This window comes from Etheostoma cragini, chromosome 19 (assembly GCF_013103735.1).
Source record: "Etheostoma cragini isolate CJK2018 chromosome 19, CSU_Ecrag_1.0, whole genome shotgun sequence".
In the NCBI taxonomy this organism is placed as follows: domain Eukaryota; kingdom Metazoa; phylum Chordata; class Actinopteri; order Perciformes; family Percidae; genus Etheostoma; species Etheostoma cragini.
Genome location: NC_048425.1, coordinates 4212798 through 4222035, shown reverse-complemented (window position 1 = coordinate 4222035; position 9238 = coordinate 4212798). Strand labels below are relative to the sequence as shown.

Below are 9238 nucleotides of genomic sequence, written 5' to 3'. Positions count from 1 at the left end.
GTACTGTGCGTTCAGAGATGCTCTTCTGCTCACCTTGGTTGTAACGGGTGGTTATTTGAGTCACTGTTGCCCTTCTATGAGCTCCAACCAGTCTGGCCATTCTCCTCTGACCTCTGGCATCAACAAGGCATTTCTGCCCACAGAACTGCCGCTCACTGGATGTTTTTTCTTTTTCGGACCATTCTCTGTAAACCCTCGTGATGGTTGTGCGTGAAAATCCCAGTAGATTAGCAGTTTCTGAAATACTCAGACCAGCCCTTCTGGCACCAACAATCATGCCACGTTCAAAGTCACTCAAATCACCTTTCTTCCCCATACTGATGCTCGGTTTGAACTGCAGGAGATTCTCTTGACCATGTCTACATGCCTAAATGCACTGAGTTGCCGCCATGTGATTGGCTGCTTAGAAATTAAGTGTTAACGAGCAGTTGGACAGGTGTACCTAATAAAGTGGCCGGTGAGTGTATATACTACAGGCCAAAAGTTTGGACACAACTTCTCATTCAATGTGTTTCCTATATTTTCATGACTATTTACATTGTAGATTACCACTAAAAACATCAAAACTGTGAATGAACACATGTGGAAAATGTATTTAACAAAAAAGTGTGATATAACTGAAAACATATCTTATATTCTTGTTTTTTCAAAGTAGCCACCCTTTGCTTTTTTGATAGCGTTGCAAACCCTAGGTGTTCTCTCATCAAGCTTCATGAGGTAGTCACCTGAAATGGTTTTCACTTCACAGATGTGCCTTGTCAGGATAATTAGTGGAATTTCTTGCCTTATTAATGGAGTTGGGACCATCAGTTGTGTTGTGCAGAAGTCAGGTTGATACACAGCGGACAGCACTATTGGACAACTGTTAGAATTAATTATATGGCAAGTACCAATCAGCTAAGTAAAGAGAAACGAGTGGCCATCATCACTTTAAGAAATGAAGGTCAGTTGGTCCAGAAAATTGCTAAAACTTTGAATATGTCCCCAAGTGCAGTCACAAAAACCTTCAAGCGCTACAACGAAAAATGGCTCACATGAGGACCGCCCCAGGAAAAGAAGTCCAAGAGTCACCTCTTCTGCTGAGTTCATCTGAGTCACCAGCCTCAGAAACTGCAAGCTAACAGCAGCTCATATTAGAGACCAGATGAATACCACACAGAGTTCTAGCAGCAGACACATCTCTAACACAAAAAGAAACACAAGGAATGGACATTAGACCAGTGGAAATATGTGCTTTGGTCTGATAATTCCAAGTTTGAGATATTTGGTTCCAACAGTTGTGTCTTTATGCGACGCAGAAAAGGTGACCGGATGGATTCTGCATGCCTGGTTCCCACCGTGAAGCATGGAGGAGGAGGTGTGATGGTGTGGGGGTGCTTTGCTGGTGACACTGTTGGGGATGTATTCCAAATTAAAGGCATGATGAACCAGCATGGCTACCAAAGCATCTTGCAGTGGCATGCCATCCCATCCAGTTTGCATTTAGTTGGACCATCATTTATTTTTCAACAGGACAATTACCCCAATAACACCTCCAGGTTGTGTAAGGGCTATTTGACCAAGAAGGAGAGTGATGGAGTGCTGCGCCTCCACAGTAACCGAACCTGAACCCTTTCGAGATGGTTTGGGGAGAGATGGACCGCAGAGTGAAGGTAAAAGGGCCAACAAGTGCTGAACATCTCTGGGAACTCCTTCAAGACTGTTGGGAAACCATTTCAGGTCAGGTCTTAAAGCTCATCAAGAGAATGCCAAGAGTGTGCAAAGCAGTAATCAGAGCAAAGGGTGGCTTCTTTGAAGAAACTAGAATCTAAGACATGTTTTCAGTTATTTCACACTTTTTTGTTAAGTACATAATTCCACATGTGTTCATTCATAGTTTTGATGCCTTCAGTCATAATCTACGATGTATATAGTCATTAAAATAAAACGTACTGATTGAGAAGGTGCGTCCAAACTTTTGACCTGTACACGCACATCTGTATATATGTGTGTGTGTGTATATATATATATATATATATATATATATATATGTGTATGTGTATGTGTATGTATATGTGTGTGTGTATATACATATGTTACAACTAAATAAAATACAATTGGAGCAAACCTGTGCATCCAGTTTCTTTTTTTTTGGTATATGTGTATAAACACAGTGGTGGAAAATACTTTAAGAGCATCTTGTAGCCTGCTTCACAATTTGTAATTACAACAAACATCTTCTTATAATAGCTTAAAATGTAACTCAGGAGATTTCAAACACGGTGTACACTAAATATGTGTTCCTTCCAAAATTATGTGCCAACTTATTTTGTAAGCACTGCTATACAGGAAATCATTTCATACCACAGGCAATAAAACTCTTCAACACGTCATCCCTGGGTGCTAGATGACACTCTGAGACAACACAACATTGCAATAAGGGCAACCGGCCCGATTGGTTGATTTACATTTTAGCATACTTAAACAGTTGTACATTTAGTTTTTCCCATCTTGTATATATTTAAATATTTGTTCTTATATTGTATACTGTATGTATGGATATTTTGTGTGCTGCTGTAACACTGTAATTTCCCATTTTTTGGGATCTATATCTATCTATCTATCTATCTATCTATCTATCTATCTATCTATCTATCTATCTATCTATACAAGTAAAAAGCTCCCCAAACTGGGTGTGACAGATAAAAGCTTTTTCTCTTGATGGATGATTGACACATTCATACCAATGTTTTGCAACAGGCTTATGTTCACAAATATTTACGTAAGTGTAAAAGAAGTTCAACATTTTGACTAAATGTCATACATTACAAAACAGAATCACATTTTAATACGCCAGACTCCTCCATGAGTATGTGCATTTGGACATTGAGTTTGTGAAAAAAATGAGAAAAACCTTTTCTTTTTTAAAGATGTAAATCAATGCTATTGGTCAGCCTTTACGTATTTCTCAGCGTTGTACAAATATTTGAACTATGACAAGACAATTTTGTCTTACTTCATTTGAGGTAAATAGCTCAATATAATGTTTAGAAAAAGCTAATAAGCTATAATTAGATTTTTTTAAGTTCTTGAAAACAGATTTTGGCCAAAAGGCCAATTCAACCACATTGTTCCTTTGGAAATCTATCTCACCTTTTTCAAACCATTATAGGGTTCATTTGCAAAAACAGATATTTTCGTTTTTATTTATTTAAGAAAATCCTGTTTTGTGTGCACTTAAGGGAATGGCAATCAAAGTAGTCATGGTTTATTCATTTTTAGAATGGCTTGAATCTGTTTTTCCAAAAAGCTCTTTATTTGTTCGTCATTATGTTAAGAAAAAAATGAAAGAAAGAGAAACAGAAACTCTGCAAGTAGGTATAAACTGTGCAACAGTGATTCTTAGATGCTTCGACCCTTGACAGTTTCAGAACGTCTTTTCTACACCTGCATTGTCTTGATGACAAGAGAAACATTCCATTCTCATAAAAGTCATGTCACGGCTTGACATGAATACAAGGAGAATTTTGTTTTGGCAGGCGTGTGTACATTACGCCTGTGATGGGAAATTGAAGTATTTCAAGATTTCAGTGATGTCTGTATAACAAAAGCGTCAGACTTAAAACCCTTATACCTGTTAAATAAGGACTCAAAGATTGTCAAATTACATGTGCAGGATTGAACCTTAAGGTTACATTATTGCCAATGGTGAAAAGTAACTTAGTACATTTAATCAAGTTTAATTTTGTCACTATGCTTGGTTTTCTGTGCCTGGCTGCAGAGTTAAATCAGCAGAATGAAACACACCTGGGCCTGGTGTGCTCTATGCATACAAGCCAGAGCATCAGCAAGTCCTCTTGGATTAATTCCTCTTCCCACTCACTGTGGCTTTTTATTTTCTGTGACAATGCAACAGTCCCGGAGAACGTTTTTTTTCATCCACTCCCGGCACTACTGACTGTACAGATTTGTTTGGAAATAAATTACATTCATGAAGTCCATAAAATGAAAGCAAATAAATGAAAAGTATCACAGCTTGGAAATGCTTCTTGAGTCTTTCAATTCTTGTTGGAGGTATCTTAGCCCATTCCTTCTTACAAAAGTCTTCCAGTTCTTTGAGATTTCTGGGCTGTCTGTCATGCACTGCTCTTTTAAGGTATATCCATAGATTTTCAATTATGTTGAGGTCAGGAGATTGTGAAGGCCATGGCAAAACCTTCAGTTCACGCCTCTGGATGTAATCCACCGTGGATTTTAAGGTGTGTTCAGGATCATTATCCGTTTGCATTCTCCAGCCATTCAGCTTTTTCACAGATGGCATCAAGTGTCCAAAATTTGCTGAAATTTTCTTGAATCCATTTGTACTTCTACTTGTGAATTGTTCCCTGTGCCACTGGCTGCATTACAACCCCAACGCATCATTGATTACCCCCCCCCCCCCCCATGCTTAACAGTTGGACAGAGGTTCTTTTCATTAAATTTTGTGCCCTTTCTTCTCAAAATGTACCTTTGCTCATTGCGGCCAAAAGGTTCTATTTTAACTTCATCGGTCCACAGAACTAGTTCCCACAATGCATCAGGCTTATCTATATGTTCATTTGCAAACTTCAAACGCTGATTGTTGTGGTGAGGTTGTAGAAGAGGTTTTGTTCCAATGACTCTCCATGAAGACCATATTTGTACAAGTATCTCTTTATAGTGGAATTGTGTACCACTACTCCAGTGTCTGCCAGGTCTTTCTTGATGGATCTTGCAGTCAAACGGTTTGGACTTGCTTTTCTCACAATCCTGCGAGCTGTTCTATCTGGTATTTTTCATATCATCCAGATCTTGCTTTAACTTCCACTGTTCTTGATGACGGCCATTTCTTAATTACATTCCAAACAGAGGATATTGGCTTCTGAAAACGCTTTGCTATATTCTGATAGCGTTCTCCATTTTTATGAGCGTTTATTTTCGGTTTCAGTTTTCTAGACAACTGCTTAGAAGAACCCATGGTGCTGATTGTTGGGGCAAGGTCAGATGAGTCTGGGCATTTAAAACCTTAAGATTGACATAACCTGGTCTTTCCAGACAACAATTGAGGACAATCCATGTCTCAGCTTTCCAAAGGGGGCAGTATAAGGTATAAACTTTGCAGGGTGCCCAAACTTCTTTATGCGTATTCATAGTTTTTTTTTACCTGGGGTGCCCAAACTTTCGAACCCCACTGTATGTGGCTGCAGTCAGGAACCGGTTGTATGCCATCACCTATGTAAATTCTGACTTTTGTGAGTCCTGTTAGTGCTTTATGTTTTTTAGACAAAGCAGCTCTTGCAAGTTTCATTTTGAGACTTGTAAAAAATCTTTGACATGTTTGACAGTTTCATGTAGACTGCACCCCTTAGACTATTTTTGGTTCTCATGTTCAGTTGCGCTGCAGGTCCTGTCAGTCTCCAGTCATAGTTATGTACTAAGTTATGTTTTTATCCAAGCATGTGAAAAAAAATACCTACTTGATATCTATAATGTAATGTAATCATTTTTTTTAAACAGGGACAATGAACAATCAAAGATGTTCTTTTTATGAGAACCAAAACAAATGTAATGCAATTGAAGTTCAAAACTGAATATTAATAATATACACTTTTACAAACATTTCCTTTTTTAATTACTTAACAAGAATCACCTGCCTGCTTCACTATCAAATATCTTGCACACGAGAGATTGTGAGATAAGAAACACTTTATTGTGTTAAGGTGAGACAAGGGGAAAAACAAATCAAATCTGATCATTTTTGGGTCACAGGTCAGGGGACAAGAAGTATTCAGCCATAATCCAACAACCAAACCTGTTCTGTGTTCAAGTAGGAATTTATATGTGTCTCTAGAGATTGAGCCAGTCTAGGTTTATAAAAGGAATCTTGATTTCTGGGACTGTCTCCTTTAAAGGGTCTTCACATCATAGCCTATTTCCCAGAGAGATGATTATGCTGACAAGTTATGCTGTTCACTATTATTACTTGAATGTGGGAAAATAGACATTTTCACCCAGGCCGGCGATGGTGAGGGCAAGGGGGGGCTCACAAATCTCAGAGAACACAGATGGAATGAGTTTATTTTGAATGTGCACCAAACAGCAGACAGACACAGTTACTGTCGAGACTAGCTGGTGGACATACTGTAGTGGAGCATTTAGCAGCTAAAGAACCAGATACTTTCCATAGGAAAAACTGTTTAACAGAGTTAAATGAGAGTGAGTATTGGATTAACATTCATTAAGTAGACACAAACACAACTCCTAATGAATAATGAAGTTGCTCCGTAACTGCAGGACGTGTAAATAAGCAACTGTTTGCTCACCATGTCACCTATTTTTTTCATTGGAACGCGACTAAGTGGAAACAGGAAGCACGGATGAACTTGCGGAAAACTGCGGATGCCTGGACTCTCCGACTGCCTGCGTGTCTCTCTTGTAAACTTACTGGGTTAAGATGAGTTCTTTTATGTAGAATTAACCGGCTTGACCCGACCAAGTAGGTCATCAAATCGAAGCATTGACGGCAATTCTGCTGCCAGTTCTGCGCGTCGTTTACCTTTTTCTTCTTCTTCTAGTTTGTAGAAATAGCAAAGTTGGTAGCCCTTATTGATTAGCGCCACCTCGGTTTAGGTAAAGACAGCAATGAGTGTCGCAACCACCACCCTCGTGTATAATAGTCATGGCGCTCTCATGACGTCACATTTGCACGCACTAGCTTGGCTGCAGCTGCTGTGAAACGGCCTTAACCCTAACCATGACCAGAACTTGTCACGACAAAACCGAATGACACCTACTAAAAAACAATATGTCATAAACATTTATGATTTGTTTTTTATGTTTATGACACGTTCATGACAGTGTCATAGCACTCTTATGTAGATACCTTCAAGTAGCCTAAAGTATAACCGTATTCTCTAAAGAAAGCAATGCGGTTCTGATAGAACTTGGTCTGACGTACATCTGATTATTCATTAGGAAAGGTGTTGTTTTTTTATCAACGAGGCGCTGGAATTTGGCTGAGCACGTTTATCTTCCTAGACAAACAACAACAACACAAAGCTCTGTTAATCTGTCAATCTCAACACACAATAAGAACATTTTGTTCTTCTGTCATGTTTGACAGTCTGCGCATACTTTTAACCTTTGTTTTCTACGTTTCTTGGCCACCATACAGGTACAATGAGGAACGTATTTTGCGTATTTGGGATTTATGCAGCTATATCTTGAGAAAAAAAAAAGAATGTAATAACATCTTGTATAAAAAAGAAAAGTAAAATTAAAGACCTCATTGAAAAGTTAGTCCTGAATCATTGGTTTAATTTTGTTTATCTAGAGTTCGTAAGTTGCACAGTTGGGAGCTGGTATTTGTGAAGTTAGCAGTTAGAAAGAAAAAAAAACTCGGCAATGAGATAGATTGTGTGAGCTGTGGGGTTTCGGTGAGATGTGGTTTCTTTTGTGAAAAAGGAGTGAGAATTCCCCCCCAAAAAATGTATTATTATTAAATAATTAATATAATAATTACATAATAATAATAACATAATTAATGTTCTCCTGTACTGAATAGGATATGAATTTTGGTAGAGACAATCTAGTGATAATTTAGGTCACGTTTAGTTTCACACACACACTCACATTTATTAACCTGAGGATAATTTATGATGTTTTGTCTGCTGCTTTATGACACAGTCACCAGGAAATTACATAATATGTTAAATGAAAAAATTCTTCTGGTCTGTTGCCGAGAGCCAAACATTGAATTCCCATGCATACTAACTGGACATACCAGAATGTTTGAGTACTGTAGGGGAGGAGCATCTGCTTAATGTGGTTTCAACAGGACCAGCAGCTAGGGATGCCCTGTACCCAGCTCAAAGTCACCTATTCTTGGGTTAACTGAACCACCCACTCCCACTGATATGACGGAGCACCATGCGGAGCACCCAACAATTCCCCCAAGAGCATGCATTTGGTGCAGTTAAATAAAGTCCACACCGCATAGCAACACCGCATAGCAAGGGGCACTTGCTTATTCTCTTAAGTCTTCTCTGCATCGTAAATCAAATTTAACTAAACCATTTCATTTGGTATCACAGGTTAAGGGTCATTCGGAACACTGGATACTTCTCAACAAGGCTGGTGATAGCGAGGAGCAGGGGTGGGGTCAGCCCACAAATCTCAGAGAACACAGATGGAATGAGTTCAACATAGAGCTGGGAGCACAAGTGGGCTGATGTATACATTCAAATGCTCTGGTTCTGGGAATAATATTAATTCATGTTTTTAACTGTGAAACTGTTTTGTGAAATCAGTTTTTTGTGTTGGATGCTGACTTTGTTTTTTACCCATTAAAACAAATGAGGTGTTGTACTATTTTGTCAATACCTTATACTGCATAAGTGTTCTTAACATTGCATAACAGATTTGTACAAACAATGACAGAGCATGGGTCTATTTTTTTGATATTCATTATTTTAACGTTTTGCCTGTTTAGAACCAGGGCTTCACTTGTTGTTTAATCTTCTTACATTGATTAGTTTGCTTACATTTGTGAAGACAATTGCAAAAGAAATTCTGAGGGTGTAACTCGGTGTGTTATTCATTTGTTTTTTATCAAAGAATGTTGGAAAAAAGTGACCAAAAAAATCGACAAAAACATCGACAATAACGTCGGATATTTGTGACAAAAACATAAAAGAAACAGTTACCAAAAAGTCCCCCCCCAAAAAGTGACTAAATGTTGAAAAAAGGGGACCAAAACGTCAATAAATAAAAGTTTTTATTTGAAATTTTGAGCCGGAAGAAAACAAAGTTGCTTGGTCAATGGGAAGACAACACAAGGGTTAAACAAACTAAACAAGTCCCCTTGACACAAAAGACAGTAAAAGTGTTAAATGTAAAGTCCCCGAAACACTGTGCCTGCACACCCTCTGCTGAGTGTATGAGGCTGCAGTCAGGAACCGGTTGTGCACCACACCCTTAGAAATTCTGAGTGGTGTCAGTGCTTTATGTTTTTTAGACAAAGCAGCTCTTGTAGGTTTTATTTTGACACCGGTAAAAAATCTTTGACACGTTTGACAGTTTCATGTAGACTGCACTCCTTAGACTATTTTCGGTTCTCATGTTCAGTTGCGTTGCAGGTCCTGTCAGTCTCCAGTCATGTACTAAGTTACAGTGGGTACGGAAAGTATTCAGACCCCTTTAAATTTTTCACTCTTTGTTTCATTGCAGCCTTTTTCCAAAA

General features: G+C 38.5%; 1 long non-coding RNA gene across 1 annotated transcript in view; it reads left to right on the top strand.

Annotated features, from left to right (window-relative positions):
* Nucleotides 1–6133: 6133 nt before the first annotated feature.
* The window catches only part of LOC117935116, a 14968-nt gene continuing 11863 nt past the window's right edge, over nucleotides 6134–9238 (top strand). Inside the window, exon 1 of the long non-coding RNA XR_004654678.1 lies at nucleotides 6134–6143. This is a non-coding gene — a long non-coding RNA (uncharacterized LOC117935116). The remainder of the gene's footprint in view (nucleotides 6144–9238) is intronic.